This window comes from Dermatophagoides farinae, chromosome 3 (assembly GCF_024713945.1).
Source record: "Dermatophagoides farinae isolate YC_2012a chromosome 3, ASM2471394v1, whole genome shotgun sequence".
Classification (NCBI taxonomy): Eukaryota; Metazoa; Arthropoda; class Arachnida; order Sarcoptiformes; family Pyroglyphidae; genus Dermatophagoides; species Dermatophagoides farinae.
In genome coordinates this window covers 723,805-745,274 of record NC_134679.1, presented here as the reverse complement: position 1 = coordinate 745,274, position 21,470 = coordinate 723,805, and the positions used below count along the sequence as shown (strand labels likewise).

At 26.9% G+C, this 21,470-nt stretch overlaps 1 protein-coding gene across 1 annotated transcript in view; it reads right to left on the bottom strand.

Annotated features, from left to right (window-relative positions):
* Positions 1-21,470, bottom strand: part of LOC124498408 (uncharacterized) — a 38,703-nt gene that overhangs the window by 14,314 nt on the left and 2,919 nt on the right. The window contains 1 exon segment of the mRNA XM_075729603.1: positions 5,491-5,553. The gene's annotated coding sequence lies outside the window, so the exon portion shown is untranslated.

Sequence of the window (21,470 nt, the reverse complement as noted above, 5' to 3'; positions counted from 1 at the left end):
AAAAACGATAATAAATGTTTCTATTTTGACGCAAAAAAAAAGAGAACAGAAAAATGAATTATGTGGAATATTTAAAGTAACGGTAAACACAGAGAAAAAATTTTTTTTTTTTCATATTTTTATAATTGAAAAAAAATTGATGCTAAACCACTACCACCGAACATCATGATCATCATCTCGTTTGTAATTTAAAAAAAGAAAGAAAGACAAAATACAAATAAAAACACACATCGCATACAAGATAATATCATCATCATCATCATCAATTATAATTAATTTTTTTTTTCAAACAATGAATTGGAACAATTTATTTTATTGCACAACACAAATAAATTATCATTCTTAATAATTGTAGTAGTAGTGGTGGCAGTGGTGGTGGTGATGGTGGTGGTAAAAGTAGTAGTAATAAGAAAAATTAAAAAATCATCATCTAAATGATAATCATTAATTACATCATTCATTCATTTCAAATTATTTACATCATTCAATTCAAGGTTGATTATTGTGCATTTTTCAATTGAAAAAAAAACAGCAGAAAGCAGAAACAAAAAATCCAATTCTATCCAATAATCAAATTCCAAATGGCAAAAAAAATGATTTTGATTTGATTTCGACTGTATGTATGTGTATGTGAATAAATGAATTTAACAAACAACACGATTACTGGGCATGAACTTAGAATAAAGCTCAAATGAATTATTTGAAAAAAAAATGGCTGGCTCTTTTTTTTTAGTTTAAGTCAGTAAATTTATAGATAAATTAATGAATGAATGGATGGCAAAAAAAAAAGAATGGAATCATTGTTCAATCAATCAATCAATCAATCAATCGATCGATAGATCGATCTATCGACCCGATACGATTCATAGAGTATACCAGAAATAAATAAGAGCTACAAACATTAATAACAACAACAATAATAACAACAACAACAACAACAACAACAATGACGACGACAACGACAATAAAGTCTTTTTCATCGTGAATGATGATGATGATGATAATGATGATAATGATAATGGTGGTGGAAAAACCGACACAAGAATAAAAATGGAATTCAAACTAAAAAATAAGAAAAGAATTTATTCTTTGATGAGAAAAAAAAATTCAAAATAGTTGTGAGTTTAAAAAAAACGAAACGAAACGATAACAATAGAAAAAAAAGTTGGATCACACACACACACACACACACACGCACAAAGGGAGATAATCGAGTGTCTAATATCGAATAATGATGATTGTATAAAGAATAAAAAGAATCTTTTAAAGAATAAAAAAAAAGAATGAAATGAAAAATATGTTTTAATATCATCAATCACTATTTCACACAAACTTGTATCGGAAACAAAGTAGAAAAAAAATAAATATCCGACAACAACCTACGATCAACTCTTGCTTTTGCAAAAAGAATGATGATTCAACTTTTTTCTTTTTTCTGTTGTTGTTGTTGTTGTCTGTTTGATTCGATTCTTATACAGTGGATTCCATCAACATCGATGAAATCGTTCATTCATTTTTTAAAAATCGAAAAAATTTCAAGTAAAGAATTTGAAATTCAATTTTTTTTGTTCGTTTGTTTGTTTGTTTCTCTTTTCATCATCAAAATCGGTTCTGTAATCTGATAATGAATGAATGATGGCATTTTGCCGATTAAATTAATTCAATTGACACCGATTTATGAATGTATGAAATCAAATGATTATAATTGTTCAATTGATTGATTGAATATTAAAAAAAAACTGAGAAAAAAAATGATCGGTATGTTTGTGTCGGTGACCTAAATATTTTTCACAGCCGTCGTTATTATCTATTTATTTATTTATTTTCACACTAAACAACGATTCGCGGCCCGTTTTTTTTCATTATTGAAACAAAACAAAAACTAGAGAAAAAAAGACGATTATTATAGGATTTATCATCAACGTCAGTGTTTTACACATATATCTATGATATGCAAATGAAATGGTGCACCATTTTGCATTGAATAATGGAAATGTGAATGGATTATAATATGCACATGGCGAAAAAACAAAACAAAACAAAACAAAAAATTGATGTAGGTGTGAAAATAAAATATACACATTCATACAACATTTGAAAGAATGAATATACAAAAAAAAAATCCACCACGATGATGATGATGATATATTCATCTGTTGAAAATCATCAGGATTTAGTATTGATCGATGATAATCATCATCATCATTTTATATTGTAATAAAATAAAAAATCAAAATGATCATTTTTGCCATTTGTAAATCTCGTAATTTTGTTTTTCTGGAATTTTACTCTAACATAAATATATATTATATATATTCACATTTAATATTGTAATGATGATGATGATCGGGATGATAAATCATTTGATTTGTCTTTTTGGCAAATGCCAAATTCAAGGGAATTGTTTTTGTTCATTTGATTAATATATATATTTCTGTTTAATATAGGAAAACGATCAAATTCCAGAAGAAATGTTTGCATTTTTTTTTACAATCGTTCATATTTCATTGATTCGATGAATGGAAAATTTTGTTATTAATGGCAATTGTGAATAAGAAGAAACCAATGAAATCAAAAAAAAAAAAAACACAATTACGTCATTACATATTAGAATTGGATCTATTTTTCATTTTTTTTTCTGCGTGTACACCCCCCAAAAAAACTAATCCATCGTTGTTGGAATTACAACAAATGGCAAGAATTAATGTCTTTTTTATTTGAATTTGGTGATATGATAAATCAATTAAAATGTTGATCTAAAAAACGAAAAAAAAAGAAAAAGTGGTGAAAAAAAACCTTTATCCAATATACAGCCCCCGTTTATACGTGAAAGTGATTGATTAATCAATCGATCAAATGAATTTTCAATATCATTACATACACACACACAAAGAGTGATTATCATTACTCTCATCCAAGATTAATTTCAGTGGAGAATATTCAGATAATCGAAAAAAAAGTGGAATTCAAATAGCAATAAAAATTCCTTAAATTCTTGAAATTTTTTTTTCTTTTTACATTTATCAATATGGTGGTGTGAGGACGAATAACTGGATGTAAAGATTGTGATTCTCATTTTTGTGTGTGCACATAGTAAAAAAAAAAGGAATTACATTTGAATTTCAAATTTTTTTTCTCCAGGATCAATACTTCTTTTTTTTCATGAAGAATTTCGTAATTTGGATAAATGCATCATCGTCATCATCATCATCAATTTTATTATTTGCATTAATTTGATTAATTAGTCCACATGTAGAACAAACACGCACACACACACACACACACAGAATGGTTATTCTGGTGTGGCAAATGGATTCTGGTAAAAAAAAAATGATGGGTAAAAAAACTTTTTTCTGTGATTTTTTTTTCAATTCATTCTCAAAATTCTCTAAGCTTGTCATTACATTTTCTTTGCGTTTTTTTTTCTTTATCATTCATTATCATTATCATGATGATCGGTGTGTGTGTGTGTTTGCTTTTTTTTTACTCTTTTTCATTGACTAAAACATGTTTTCACGAATCGAAACATTCGGAAAAAAAATCAAATGAATGAAATTAAACGAACGAACGAATAAATGAAATGAAATGAGTGAAAAATGAATGCCAAAAGCTTTAGTTGGCAGTGTTCAAACGCAGCCATGCACAAAAAAAAACAAAAAAAAATTACAGAATCACAGTACCGACAACGACGATTGATCATTAATCCTTTCATCAGCCAATGTCTATATGTGAATACATTGAACACAATACAGAATTTCTTTACTTTCATTGTCCAATAACACTAATAGCAATGTATATACTTTGGTCGTAGTTTTATTTTATTTTTATTTTTTATTTCATTTCAACATTTAAATGTTCACAATTAAATTGTTCCAGCAATAGAATTCATTTGTGCACACACACACACACACACATTGTCATCGTCGAACAAAACTAACCGTTTTGTTTGTCTGTTGTATTCAAATTGCATGAGAAAGGAGAGAAAAAAAAATTCCAAACAAAAAAAAAATTTTTTCAGATTCTGCAACCATCATTCATTGTATCCATTTATTATCGTATCTCATTCAGATTTTTTTTTTTTTTGCTTTGCTCTTCATTACATTAATAACTCTGCTGTTGTTGGAATGATTTTTGTTTTTATTTTCATTCGTTCATGGTTTTCTTAATTAATTTAAACGACAAAATCTTTGATTCACTGTTAAAGTGTGTGTGTGTGTGTGTGTATGTGTGTTGCATGATTCTGCGATTGCTGAAATTACAATCATCTTGCAGCATCATGCAGAAAAAAAGAAATCCAATTTTATCGATTAATGTCGTCGATTGATTATCTTAATTTCATCATGATTTAATCCGTATGGACCAAAAGACGCTAGCTAAGAATAAGAATAAAAAGTTGACAATCTAAAAACACACTCAGAAATTCCGTTATAGGTTTTTTTTCTGCTTGTTGTTGTTCCTCAATTGTTTTGAATACCATGGTAACCACCATAATTGTTATATATTATCGGGTGGTTAGTTCTTGTTGTTGACAACCAACAAATATCTTGTGACTTTTAAAAAAATTTTTTTGCATGTTTATTTGTTTCTTTACCTTTGAAAAAAAAACAATCGTATGATAAATATCGATAGATATGCATAAAGAAAATGGAGCAATTATCGATTGATCAATAACAAACACAAATGAACCAATGATATTATATATTCCATATATATATATACGTTAATTAGCGAACATAAATTAATGGAAAAAACAATAAACGATTCTATGGTAATGGTAAACGACGAAGTTTTTTTTTCGTTGGATCCAAGAATAATAAAAAAAAAAACAAAACGGTAGTCAAAATGCAAAAAGTTTTTTAGTACAATAAAAAAATACCGGTAATTTTCACATTTTTTTTCACATGATAATTAACGCTACACACACCACAAGTTGTAATGATAATAAAATAAAAAAAAATTATATAAATCAAAATCAATACAGCGAAAAAAAAAATAAAGAAGCAGAAAACAAGAATCAATTGTGCAATTGTGCACCTGAGTGATGGAGAAAATTTATATTCATTTACAAACATTTTTAATGGATTTTCACAAAATCGATCACCGGTGCCTAATGAAAACGAAAAAAAAAAAAATTCATTGATCAGATGAACAAAGTGAAAACTTAAGATTTTCAAAACACTCACACACACAGAGAGAAAGACAATTTCATTGATGACAAAATTCATTCACATTTTTATTTCAATTTTTATTTTAATGATGATCAAAAAAAAAATCGAAAAAATAAAAACAGATCCAGGAACCATGGAATGGTAGCGTGATGAATATGGTTTGAAAATTTTATAATTTCATTTCATATAATTTGTTTGTTTCTCTTTTTTTTCTCTCAAAAAAATTATCTAAATTTTTTCAACGATTCAATCGATAAAATTCAAACTTGATATGTTTGCAAAAACGAAAATAAAAAAAATGAGAAAATTGTTCTCTACTCACTTGATTGCTGTTGTCGTTATTGAGGATGATCACTCGATGATGATGATTGTGAATAAATTCAACCTATAAACATAATAAAGAGATATATGGATCAGAGAGGAAAAAAAACGAAAAACAAAGATATTTTTAGAATCAGGAGAAAAATTAATATATGAATTCAAAAGAATTTCATATTTTGTTTCAATCACAGAATTTTCTGTCCTCGTTGTCGTTGTTGTTACATTGTATATGAATGAATGACAGAGAAAAAAAAACAAAAACGAATTTTTTTTTTGTTTAATTTTGTTTTCATTCTCTTTTTAATAAAGAATTAATTAATGATGAAAATTCATTTTCGTACAAATTCTAAACGAATATGAAATGTTTTTTTTCTTTACCACTAGAATCAAATTAATTCTCTCTTTGTATTAATTACAAATGATGATGATGATGATGATGATGTTGGTTGAACGAATCAAAAGAAATGTCATTTCCATTTCATTGTTGTTTTCGTTGTTGTTGTTGTTGAGAGAGGAAAAAAAATTGTAAATTCAATTAATAATAATAATATCGATCGATCGGATAAGAATTGAATGTTTTCTGTTCTGTTTCGGTAATCTATTTTTTTTTTTTTTTTTTTTTTTTTTTTGGCCGAAACAAAAAAAATCATTGATCATCAATATCCGAACAACAAAAAAAAATTTTTTTTTTCAGTTGTTCGGCTATTCTGTTGTTTATCATTTTCCATTTCATTTCATTTTGATCATACAAACAAACAAACGAAAAAAAAATAGAGAGAGAGAGAGAGATTATTATCGATCTTTTCTTTTTTTGTTGTTGTTGTTCATCATAAAATAATCGATCAATTGATCGATTGATCAATATAAATGTTGTCATCATCATCATTATTATTATTATTATTATTATTACTGTTTGTTATCGTTATTTTTCATCATCATCATTGAATGAATTGAATTGAATGGAATCGAAATGGAATCGAATCGAAATCGATAAAAACAATTTTTTTTTTGTTTTGTTTTGTTTTGAATGAATGAGAAAGAAATTTTCAAATATTTGTTGATCAAAAAAAAAACTATGAAATTATTGAGCTTTCATCATCATCATACATTTTCCATTTCAATATCGATTGATTGATTTTATTGATGTAAAACAATGATATGATGATGATGACAATGATAATAATTAAACACATCCATGATACATGATGATTCATTTCAATAAATAAATAAATCACAACAATGTAGAGCAGGAAATTCAATGAAAATTTCAGAAATCAAAAATGAATGAATGAATGAATGAAATTCGAAAGAAATTAAAAATTTAAAACGAAAAAATTGTAATTGAAATTGTGTGTGTATGCGTAAATGTAATAAATGAATCACCGGAGGGAAAAAGAGAAAGAAAGAGAATGCGGAATAGAGTGTAGATTTTGTGTGTTTCCATTTCCATGCATGTGTTCATATTGAGTATTCAAATTTTACATTTTATTTTTTTTTCCAATTCTCGAAAAGCAAAATGAAAATAAATAAAATATGAAAAATACACACACACACACAGACACACTTGAACATTGAACATCGGTTATGTTTCACACAAGAAATACCATAAACATTCACCAGATGTAAACTGTTGTTGTTGTTGTTGTTGTTGTTGTTAGTGATGGTAGTGGTGGTCTAGATTCATTGTTTTTATTTTATTTTTTTTCATAATAATAAACGAAACTCCAAATAATAATACTGGATTCTCAGAATGAAATCGATGATTGTGGCCAAAACGCACAGACAATTTTTATTTTGGATCGTCATCATCGTCATCGTCATCATCATAAATAAAAATAAACGATAAAAAAAAATTCTAAAAATATAAATAAATGTATCACATGTGCAAATACTCACATCAGAAATAAATTTTTTTTTTGTTCCTGGAACATGAAAAAAAATTTTTTTTTTCTTTACCAAATTTATTATTCTTCACCATTCATCACAAGCAGTTGCTGGCATAATTTTTTTTTTCATTTTCAATTTCCATTTTTGAATATTTATTTTTCATCATCATCATCATCATCATATGGCTCGATTTTTTTTCGCCAAAAAAATTTCAGAGATATTTCAAAGAAACAGAACGATGGATCGATTTTTCTTTTGTGCAAACAATTTCAATGTAACTGAATGATGATGTGTGTGTGTGTATGTGCACGTTTGAGATTTCACGAATAATCGATTGAAAATTGAAACGAAATAGAACAACAACAACGAAAAAAAAAATGTTCAAATTATTCATTCATTGAATCAATCAATCAATCAATCCATCCATCAAGTATTTATGGACAAACGATTGTTGTTTTTGTTTTTTTTTTTTGTATTTCAGCTGTGAAAAAAAAATCAATCATTCAATGAAAAACACACACAAACAAACACACAGCAATTTTGCTGGTAATCACATGGTTTGTTTAGTGTTTTTTTCCGGAGAAATTTTCTCACCTGGTTTTTTATTTTTATTTTTGTTTTATCTGTCCCAAATATTCATATCAGTGATTTTTCACCAATTGTGAACAAAAAAAATTTTAATGACAAGAAAAAAAAATGCCCTAGTGGTTGTAGTAGTAGTAGCAGTAATAATGGTAATATAATATTGAAATTGAAATGAGTGCAAAATTTACATAAAACAGGAATATTCCGGTAATTTTTTCTTTGGAAAACAAAAACTTTTACAACATTTTGCAAACGATTTACGTTTTTTTTTTTTTGGAAACAACATGAATTTTAAAATTTATGTAAAATGTAATTTAATTTCACTGTACAATTTTTTTTGTGTTCTCTATTTTTGTAACCAAAAAAAAAAAAAAAAAAATTCATGATTCACATTTATTACATAATAACTAAGAAACGATGATGATGATGATGATGATGAAGAGTGGAAAAATTACCATAATGAATAACGTCATTTCTTGCGACATAGAAAGTTGTTTCCGTGGCAAAAAAAAATGTTACATTTCTATTTTTGTGTGGGGGACGAAACACGAAACTTTTTTTAGTCCATCTCAACCATCAATAATAATAATTTGAAAATCAGTGAAAAAACCAACAAACAAACAAACAAACAACCAGAGATTTTCATTTTCAAAATTCAAATAACGAAAAAAATAAAACGAAATAGACCGATAATGAATTTATGACCATCATTTGTGGGCCACACATATATAAAGTCAAAAAATAAAAAAAAATAAAAAAATTTCTTTTCTCTTTCATTTCAGAATTAATTCAATTGAATTAAATTCAATTCAATTGCATTTTTCTTTTTCTTCTTTCGACAAAATCTAAACTTTTTTCTCTCTCTGCTTCCACAGATAGACAAAAAAAAACATCCATTCATGCAACACACACACAACATTCATTTCATTTCTCTCTCTCTCTCTCTCTCTCTCTCTCTCTCTCTCTCTCTGTCTCTAACTATTGTAAATGATAATTGAATGAATTAAATCGTGAAATTTGAGTTAAAAACGAATGAAAAAAAAATTTTTTTTACATTCGGGATAATAAAAAATGATGATGATGATGAAGTTTTCCTAGCCATTTGGTAGTGTGTAGCAGTGGTGAACTGAATAGAAACAAAAATGTTTCCATCTTGATTCCAGCAGCAGCAGCAGCAAAAACAACCAAAAAAAAAAAGTTTCAAAGTTATCCATTTTTTTTTCTCTCTCATTTTTTTTGCATAAACTTTTTATTTTCTTTTCTTTTTTTTTCTATTTGCTTCGATCCATTCATACACACAAGAGAAACAAAAAAACACTATCATCATCATAATCATTGGAGGATAAAATCATAGAGTCGAGTGAGTGAGAGGAAAAATGTTTAAATTTAGAAATTATACCAAACACACACACATATATATAGAGCGTTGAATTTTTTTTTTCTTGGAATAACAAAAATTATGTTATAAGAAATAATGAAAAAAAAACACACACAACGACGATGGAAAGAAAAGAAATAGAAAAAACTTAATCCAATTTAATAAAAAGCAACCAAATGATTGAAAAAAAAGAAAAAAACAACAGCAAAGAAGAAAAAAAAACGATCCAAAATTTGCAATTCTCAGTTGTTGTTGTTGTTGTTGTTTTTGGATCGTTTTTTTTGTCGTGGACCGCCTTTCAATTTTTTTTCGTTTCGTTTTGTTTTGTTTCCACTCAACATTAATAATAAAAAAAAAACGAAACCAAGAAAAACTTTATGGGAAATATTGTGTTGTGTGTGTGTGTGTGTATGTAGTATTATTTACCGAAATTAAGTCTTTTTTTTATTATTATTTTTCATTATTGCCAAGGATAGACAGTGGTGGTGGTGGTGGTGACGATGGAAAAAAAATGAATGCGCGCGCGGCAAGTTTTTAAATATACAAACACACACTTACACTGGAAAGAGTAAAAATTGAATTGAATGAATGAATGGAATGTATTGGAGAGAGAAAAAAAAATGAAACGAAAACTCGAACGAAATACGACCAAAAAAAAAACGTAATAATAAAAATCATTCAAGCATTCAACAAAATTCAATTGAATTCGTTATATTCATCATGATGATGATGATGATAATGTTATGTTGTTGTTGTTGTTGTTGTCGTTTTTTGTTGTTGTTGTGAAAATGAAATGAAAAAAAAATCTATAATAATAATCATCATCATCATCATCATAATGGTAAATAATGACTATTTTTTTTCATTTTTATCCCAAATCATTATGTTTGCTTGTTGTTATTAGTAAAGGCGTCTATTCATTTGGATAATGTTTTTTTTTCGTCTTTCTTTTACGTCTTTTTTTTCATAATTTCAATCCACAGAGAAATATGTTTCGTGTGTGTGTGTGTGTGTGTGTATGTTGACTTTTTTTTCTACTAAGTGTTTAAGGTTTGCATTGTATAAATTCTGGCTGATGATTTTTTTCGTGTGTGTGTGCGTGCGTTTGTAACGGTGTGGGGGCAGAGGTAACATTTTCGTTGACTGATGATTTGTTTATTCAAAAAAGACTGATTGGACAACACTGAGAAAAAAAATGATTTACATTGGAATGAAAAACGTGTAATCCAGTGAATTTTTCTAGTTGCAAAATAAATAAATATACAAAACGAACAAAGAAAAAAAATCTTGGCCCACTCGGTCTTTTGGTTTTCTTTTCTTTTCGTTGTACAGAAAAGACGAACCAAACGAACAAAAAAAAAGAAAAAATCCATTGTGTTTCACCTACAACAAAAAAAAAGACTCCAAAAATAACCAAACAGAAACAAAAACAAAAAAAAATTATCGAGCCGAAAAAAAGCGAAAAAAACAAAAAAAAAATCCAATTTTCATGTTCATAATATGATGGCACAGTGATTATGTGATTGTTTTTTTGGGCCATTTTCATTCATTTGGGAGTCTGAAAAGAAAAATTTGTATCAAAAAAAAAAAAATAACAATCATCATCATCATCATTATCTCCTAAAATAAAACGACGACGAAATCGTCAACATCAATCAGTGAAATGTGTGTGTTTAATTTGTGCCACGATTCGTTGTTTTTAATGATTTTTTTTAACCATTTGAAATTTACAATTATAAATTGAAAATTAAATTAAATTAAAATTTCAAAATGGAAAATTTAAATTGCAAAAATATGTAAATAATGATTTATATCGATATCGATGATGATGATATTCGTTTGCTACTGTGTAGCAGCCACTACTACTACTACTACGAAGTTTTTTTTTGAATTGAATACCAAAACTGCAACAACAATAAAAGTAACAACAAAATAACAAAAAAAATTTTTTTTTCAATGGAATGATGATGAGTAAATGGATCCACACTATCGATGGATGGATGGATGGATGGTGTGTGTGTTTGTAAATGATACAATAACAACAACGGGAAAGAACAAAACAAAACAAAACAAAAAAAAAAATACAATTTACAATCGGCAGAAAAAAAAATAAATATATATAAATTGTAACGGACATGAAAATGAAGAAAAGAAAATCTTTTTTCATTTTCAACAACAACAACAACAACAACAACAACAAAAATGAAAGATGAAATGAAAATACACAACAATATATAATGGCAACAACAACAATGCAATTATGCTAATAGCAAAAGCTTTTCAAGAATCATAATGTTTTTGAATTCAATTCAATTCAATTCAATTGTTGTTGTTGTTGTGAACATATGTTGTTGTTGTTGTTGTTGTGAAACCAATGTTCATCATCATCATCATCATGATGGTTTTTTTTCTTTCAAAAGGGGAGGGTAATAATAAATGATGATGATGAAAAAAAAACAGCAAAAATCATCATTAAAATAATGACACATCTCCGATAATAAAAGTAGCGGTAGTAGTAGGTGGTGGTGGTGGTGGTGGTGGTGTAATATAATATCGAAAAAAGAAGAAAAAAATGAAATGAAATGCAATGAAAAAAACTTGTACACAAACAATTTTTATCAATCAATAACAATAACAATAAATAAAAAAAAATGTGGAAGAAAAAAAAAACCGAAACTAAACAACAAAAAACCATAAAGATGATGATGATGATGATGATGATGATGAAACTTTTTTTTTCTCTCTCACGAATCCATATCATTGATGAACGATAGAATATAGTAAACAGAATCAATGGACATGATAATAATAATGATGTATAAATATAAAAAAAAAATCCAACAACAACAACAACAACAACAAAAAGTTGCATGAATGAATCTAAATTTACACAAGAATAACAATAATATTGTTGTTTAATGATATTTCTATGGAATTTGAAGAATAAAAATTGATGAATGATGATGATAATAATCATGATAATAATAATAACAACAACAACAACAACAAAAACAACAACAACAACAACAACGAAAAAAAAACAACTAAATAGTGTGATATTATAAATAAAGAAAATGGATAGATAGAGAAAAGATTGTTATATAATCAGACCATAATGTCATTATGATGACAATAACAATAACAATATCAATGCTGCTGCTGCTTCTTTTATTCCGGTATAAACATTTTATCATTACAAAAAAAAAGTAATAAAAAATTGTTTTTTTATTTCATCGTGGAAAAAAAACTGGTCAATAAAAAGATTTAAAAAAAAAATTTTGTGAAACAAAAAAAAATGATGATTGCAATAACGATAATTAATGGGAAAAAGAATGCCAAGAATCGGCCCAAAATTTAAATGGGCCACTGATCGATTCATCAAAAACCAAAACAAAAAAAACTGTACCATCATCATCATCATGATTATTATTACAGAATATTAATATGGAAAACAACCGAAATAAAAACAATCAGAAAACGAGACAAAGAAAAAAACATCAAGAATAATGATCACCATCATCATCGTAATCGTAATCAAAATGAAAACAAAAACAACAACAACAACAGCAACCATTATCATTATAATCATCATCATCATCATCATCATAATGATTTTTCATTATAATAATAAAATGAAAATGAAAATGGAAAAGCATTTCGCACTTTCTACATTCTACATTCTCAATAATCACAATGTTTTTATTTTTTATTTTTTTTTCAATGAAATAATATTACAGCATTATATCTGTGAAAATGTTCGTATATAATGATGATATTGAGAGAGAGAGAGACACAGACATGCAAATTAGATTTTACACACAAACACAGAGAGAAAAATTTCATTAATTGAGACAAGAACAGAAAAAAATAAATATAAATAAATGGTGGTGAAAACACAATATGATAATTATAATTAACAACAACAACAACAACAACAACAACAACAAGAATATTCAGCTATTGTTTTTTTTCGTTGTTGTATAAGTAGAAATAGACTATATATGAATGGAATGTGTGTGTGTGTGTGAATATATTTAACCGTTATATAAAAATTCATTCAGTGGATGATCATCATCATTATTTTTTTTTATTATTATAACGTTAATTATGAATTATTATCGACATCATCATCAACGTTGGAATATTCTGTATACATAAATTTATGAATTTGAAATGAAAATGAATGACATAAACACACACACACACACAGATATCAAGACAAGAATCGTGAATTTATTTTTTTATTCATAATCGAATCAATGAATGAAAAAACAGGAAAATCACAAACAAAACTCAAAAGAGTAGAAAAAAAACGACACACGAAGAATAAAACAAACAAACAAGAATAATTTGGTTTTATTCCACATATCATGTTTTTCTATGACTAAAAAATTCTTGTCGTTTGACATATACATTCACAATATTCAATTTCATCATTACCATTCTTGAGATTCTTTTATCACTTATATATTTAAATAATTATTATTGCAAATTAACGGCCAATCGATCGATCGATCGATCGATTCATTTATGGAAACATTGATTACATTCATATCTTGTTTTTTTTATTCGTTCCAACAACAATAATGATGATGATGATGAGTATCACACATTCATTTACTAAAAATAATTATCATCATCATCATCATCATCCGTAGCGATAATAATGATGATGATGATGATAATAATGGCCATGTTACATATAATCATCATAATGGGCTAAATGAAAATTTTTTTCAAGATAATCATCATCTGATGATGATGATGAACAATATGAAATTGTGTGTTGATTATCATCATCATCAAATGGGCTGTTAATTTTTTTTCAAAAACATCATCATTCTATGAAATTATAATTTGAAAACAAAACAAAAAAACAGCTCTTTAAAGATAAACATAATTTAAAACGGCGCATGTGCACATTAAATGTCAAAGCCAAACAAAACAAACATATGGGGAAAAACCAATGAACGAGAAAAAAAAAATGAAAATGGGAAAAAAAATGAAAATGACCGGAAGAAAACAATACACATTGAACGTACGGGCACAACAACAACAACAACAACAACAGAAGATTTGAATGTTGACAAAAATTTTTTTTTTTTCATTTTCGATTGGATTTTCCTTTTTTTTCCACATTTACGACAATTGTGTGATTAGATGGTGAAAGAAAAGACGAAAAATTCAATTTCATCATCAACATCGAAAGTGAATGGAAAATGAAAAAAAAAAATTTTTTTCACATTGAAATTCAATTCAATTATGACATCATCATCATCATCATCATCGACATGAATAGTGAAAATCGAGAAAGAACGAAGATAAAAATGTCTCATTTTTCTACGAAATTTCAAAATTTTTTTTCAAATTGAAAAAAAACGAAGAAAATGAAAATCCGACACGAAATTTGAATTTTAAAAAAATTTGAATGAACGAAAAAACGAAACGAAAAACCAAACGGAACAATAGCGGCAACAGCAACAGCAAACATTTTGTGAAATGAGAACAAAAAACACTGGAACAATGTTTCAGAAGTAGAACATTTTTGAATGAAAAAAAAACTACAAGATCATTATGATAAAAAGGTATTAGTGAAAATGAAAATGAAACATACACATAAAGAATGGGAAAAATTAAACGATTTTCACAATGAAACAATGTAAATGAGTGTTCCGCTCATCCATTCATAAATGTCGTAACATTTTTTTTAAATTCATATCAGACATCAACAACAACAAAAACGAAAGATTTAAAATTCAATTCTTAAGCAGAATTTTCTTCCTCACACACACACACACACACATACACACTAACTCAGCTTGTTTTTATTATAATTGAATTTTAGATGGAAAAAGTGAAAAAAAAAAATTTTCTCATCATCATCATCATCATTCTTTTCCAAGAATTTCACATTTCTGAACAGAAAAAAAAGTCTATTCATTTATTACACAAACAAACAAACAAACAAAGAAAAGAAAAAAAATTTTAAATCAGATTTTTATCATACTTGAAACATGCATATGGCTGATGCTAAAAGATGCTAAAATTCAGTTTTTCCACAACGACAACAACAACAACAACAACAAAAATGAATGCGAAAAAAAACTGGAAGCAATAAATTATCGTTTTACGACTAAAAAAAAAATGACTATTTTATTGTAATTTGAATGGAGGAGGTGTGTGTGTGTGTGCCAATTGGGTGTTGCCCTGAATGTTAAGCTTTTTTTTTCTTTTGTGTGTAAACTGATTATGATAAATACATTATCATCAGTGAAACTGACTGACTGAGTGACTTGAAAAATTTGACTTGTTTTTATGATTAGAGATTCTTTCTTTTCAGTGAAATGAAAAAAAAAGAAAATAAAAGAAAAATGGATGGCAAAGAAAAAAAAATCAAATCGGATTTTCAACGACAACGACAAACCATTTTTTTTTTTCTGGAAGAAAAACCATCATCATCATCCATATGTGCATATATACACGCAAACAAACAAACCAGCCAGAATTTTCATCAGAATCATGAAATGTCCAAAACGGAGAGAGAGAGAGAAAAATGAAATTTCATTTCATTTCAATCATCAGTATTTTATCGACAAAATGGCCGAATAAAAATGACCTAAAGTCATGTTTATATAGCTTGCTATTTTGCTTCATCATTCAGCATTTTTTTTTTGTTATTGAAAAAAAAATTTTTGTTCACACAAACATCTCTGCTTTTTAAAAAAGAAATTGAAAAAATGAAATGAAATATGAAAACGAAATACGAACAAACAAAATCATTTTGTAATAACATTGTCGTCATCGTTGAATGAAATGAAATGAGAAAAAAAATGTAAAGAATTTCAGACGAATGAAATCTCAATTTTATTCTACAAACACTATATATACTATGTCTGTCATAATAAAGAATTATATATATTGAAATGAATAAAAATTTTTCCATTTTTTCAATTGTTTATTTGCCATTACGATGGTTGTGTTGTGTTGTGTTTGTTCGTTGGCGTTGACAACCAAACAAACAAAACAGAATTTTTTTTTCAATTAATTTTTCAATTCTAAATCAGAATCGAATCAAAAAAAAAAATTAGAGAATCAGTTTGGAAAAATCAATTTTCCAGTTTCATAACTATCAACAACAACAACAACAATGATGATGATGATAATAATTTATTCATTCATAACGTCGTTGTTGTTGTTGAATTTATATCTCAAATTTCTGGACCAAAAAATATTCAAAGAATTTTAAATAAAATTCAATATAAAAAGAATGTATAGAATTGAATTCTTTAGTTTTGTTTTTCGTGAAAATTTGATTGAAATGAAATAAATTTTTGAGAATTGAAAAGAATTTTTCGTTTTTTTATTTTCAATGTAAATTTTTTAAAACATTTGTAAACAACAACAACAACAACGACTGGACAACAGCAACAACATTGTGGCAAAGGAATTTTCTTTTTTCTTTTTGTCGAAATAGAACACATGAATGAATGAATGAATGGCAGTGTTGCATAGTTGGAATTCAATAACAAACCGTAGTATAGAATGTATTGGATTCAAAAAAAAAAAAAACGACGAAGACGATCAAAACGTTTCATTCATCATTCCTTTTTTTTGTTGGAGAGAATCAGAATCAATGAATCAACCAAAAGCATGTGTGATGATATGATATACAAATACATTAATCCACAAAATGATTAATTACATCCAGTGAGAGAGAGAGAAAAGATTAATGAATGGATAAATCAAATATTCCGTTTTGAATAATAAAATTTCGATAATGATGATGATCGAATATCATCATCATCATGCAAAAATTATTCTATTTATGGGCACATATTTTCTATTTTTATTTAGAAAACGAAAAATCCAATGATTTATCATCGTTTCCATTCGAGATCAATTGATTCTGTCATTCTGCATTGATACAAAAAATTGAAAACAAAAAATTCAATTAATCCAAACTCAAATCAAAACAACAACAACAACAACAACAAAAATCATCAATTTATAAAACAATAGAATTTCAACAGAGAGAAAAAAAATTCTCTCAACCGAAACACGTACATTCAATCATAATTTCAATCATGTTTTCTATAATGCACAATTCTTGTGAAGATTTTACCTTGAAAACAATAATTCATGTTTTCTATTTTCTATGGCGAAAACAAAACAATTAAATCAAAATAATTGGGAAAAAAAACAGAGAAAGAGAGAGAGAGAGAGAGAGAGAAATGAAAAAATCAAAATTTAATTTCTCCTCCTGTCACACAATATGTTATGACTATAGTTCAATTAAAAAATTCCAAAAACAAAGCACACGCACACACACATCATCGGAAAAAGACACAGACATAGATGTGTGTCACAGAATAATTTCTGGAAGTTTTTTTTTCGATGAAAAAAGAAAGAAATTTCCCAGTAAATTTCCTTGTTTTAATTAAAAAATTCAAATATGTATATAAATGATGTGTGTGGTAAACCAACTAAAAAAGAAAAACAGACAGACACAGAGAAGCGAATGAAATGTCTTTTTTTCAAAACGATTATCAGTTTGGTTCATCGCCATCATATTCATATCATTATCACAATCATCATCATCATCATCATCATATGGAGACTTTTATGAGATCAACACAAAGTGTGTGTGTGTGTGTGTGAGATAAAAAAAAATTGTATATGAATATATAGACACAGATTACATCGGTCGTTATTTTTTGCATTAAATTTCATTATTATTATCATCATCATCGTCATAATCATGACTAAATTATCATCATGCATACATATAAATAGCGAGAGACAGAGAGAGAGAGATAGAATCATAACTTTTTTTTTGTTATTTTAAAACACACACACACACACACATACACACACTTACAAACAACGTATAATATAATAATTCATGTGATTATTATTATTATACACCCTGTATTATAATAATAATCATCATTGAACAATCAGTAATTCATCATCATTTTCAAGCAACAAAAAAAAAAATTAAAAAGTTTGTGAAAAAAGAAATGGCTAAATGAAAAATGAATATATATATACAATTATTATTATTATAATCAGGCCATCATATATGATGGCTATAATTGAATGGAATTTGAAAAACTCGCTGTTATTGTTGTTGTTTATTTCGTTTTTTTTTTTGTTTTGTTTTGTTTCAATGTTTACCAAAGAATGAATGAATAAAACAAAAAAATGATGATGATGATGAGATGCGAAAAACTTTTCTTCTTCTTCTGCCATGTTGTTGTTATTAAGGTTGTTGTTGTTGTTGTTGAATACAAAATGCTAATAATAATAATGATAATAATGATAATAGCTGTGATATACGAAAAGAGAGAGAGAGAAGAGAAAAAAATTATGGATGTGAAGAGCATATAACAAGAAAAAGTTTATTTTTTTTTTATATCAATGTAAACACACGCATATGAAAATTTACCAATTATTCATATGATAATCATCAACAACAACAACAACAACGACGAGACACACACCCACACACACATACACAACCAAATAGTATATAGGCATTAATTAATCGATTAATCGTGAGATTGTTTACCAGTTTATCGTCACCATTTTTGTGATGTTTATATCTAAATAAAAAAAAAATTTTTTTTTTCGTTCAAATTTTAATAATTTTTTTTCTTGTTTTGTTTGTTTTGTTTACAAGCTCCAAATATTTATCATCATGCAGATTGTTGTTGTTGATCGACGAGAAAAAAAAATTCATCGATGGCTTAAATTATCAACAACAACAACAACCAAAATAAACAACAACAACACAACAGCGAATTTGAGTTTTTCTCTTCGAAATAAAAAACCCTGGATGAAAAAACCAAAAAAAAAATTTTTTTGATTCTATTTATATGTCTTGTGTTTGTAAGCAGAGAGAAAAGTCACCTGATTCAGTCGTTTATTTATTTGGCGATAAAATTCATTGAAAAAATTTTCATATCGAAATCAAAATCGAAAATTATTCATGAGCAAAAAAAAATGATGGTGATGGTTCTTTTCTTTACGATCAGATTGTTGTTGTTATTTTCTTTTGAAATATGATAATTTTTTTTATATGAATAATAATCAAACTGATTGATCGATCGATCGATCAATTGATTGATTGATTTAGATGAAAATTCAATTAATTTTTTGGCCAACCAAACAAAAGAAACATCAAAAAAAAAATGATTCTTTTAAACAAAAACAAAAACAACAACAAAAGAAAACAAATAACGATGCTGATGATGATGATGATGATGATAAAGTTATGTATTGATTCTAATCTTTATTGATCGAATATTGATGAAACGAGAGAAAAAAAAATCTTTTATCCATTGAATAATGATGATGATGATGATAATTTTTTTTCTGATAATAAACATTGTAATAATAATAATAATGAAATGCGTTAATGAATCAAATCAAATCAATCAGTCAATTTATTTGATGAACGATGATGATGATCGATATGCGAAGATCAATAAATGATGATGATCATCATCATCAAATGTAAATAAAAATTACTAGGGTATTAGGAGTTTTTTTTTTGGTTGTTGTTTACAACCAACAACCAACAATAATCATTGTCAAATGAAATAGCAACGTTTTGTTTTTTCATTCTCGTGCAGCCAACTAATGACACAATATAATCTTTATCATCATTATCGCGAATGATAATTTAACCGCAACACCACCACCACCACCACCACCAACCGAACAACAATTTTGATTATCATCATCATCATATATCATATCTACAATAATTGGATTCAAGTCATGAAAACAAAAACAAAAACAAAAAAAAATTGTCCCATAAATGATCACGATGATGATGATGATGATGGAAACAAACCAGCAAAGATTAATCAATCTGTGTGTGTGTTCAATATTCCTGTTTGTTGTTATCACTAGGATTTTTTTCAAAAAAAAAACAAAATTCTTTCCTTTGGATTGAAAATTCTACCATTTCGTTTTTGTTGTTATTGTTGTTGTTGTTGTTGTTCATAATTATCAATCCATAAAAAAAGGACAGGAACCAAAAAAAAAAAAAAATGAACATTGAACATTGAAAACGGATATTTTCATTCATTCATTCACATGTTATGTCTACATATTTATTGCGAAACAACAAGCATAATAATAATGTTTTTTTTCCATGATAAAATGTGAAATCAACAAACAAACAAACGCAAATATGCAAATTTCTGTTTCTCTCTCTCTCTCTCTCTCTCTCTCTCTCTCTCTGTGTTTGATAAATTCATTTCATGTCATTGCTTATCAAACGACATTCGCATTCATTCAATAATTCATTGATCAAGGAAATATATGGACAGATTCAACAACAACAACAACAACAACAACAGAAACAACAACAACAAAATTCATGTCTTGTAAAATGGTTTCAATTTTTTTTTTATTTTCAAATTTTTTTCTCTATCTATCTATCTCTATCTCTCTATACATGACAAGTTTTTTTCTTGTTTTCATAACAAACAACATTACATGAATTATATTTTTTTGAGCTACATAAGCTGTCTTTTTAAATGAACAACAACAACAACAAAAAAGAATCCACTACCAGTTACATAATAATAACTGAAATTTATTTCATTACATAACATTTCAAGCAAACAAAACAAAAAAAAACAACAAACCAAAAGATTTGGTAAACAAAAAAAAAATATCAAAGATTAATGAATAATGGACATGCAACCATTTTTTTTTTGTTTTGTTTTTTGTTGACAAAATGCACAATTTTTCCTAGAAAATCAAATGAGATTTAAATGTCTTCATTATTATTATTATTATTCACAAATAAAGGTGATAATGATGATGATTAAATGGATTGATGATGATCATGATTGATCAATTTAAAGAAACAAAGAATCAAATTGAAACCGAAAAAAAAATCATGAACAACAAAAAGGCCTGAATGAATGAATTATGAAAATCCATTCACCATTCATTCATTCATTCATTCAACATAAAATGGCCATCATCATCATGATTTCATTGCATTCGGACCAACATCATTACCGGATTTAAGAAAAGCTTTTGTTTTGCTTAATAGTTTTTCATCATCAACATCATTACCATTTCCATTCCATTATCGATTTTCTTTC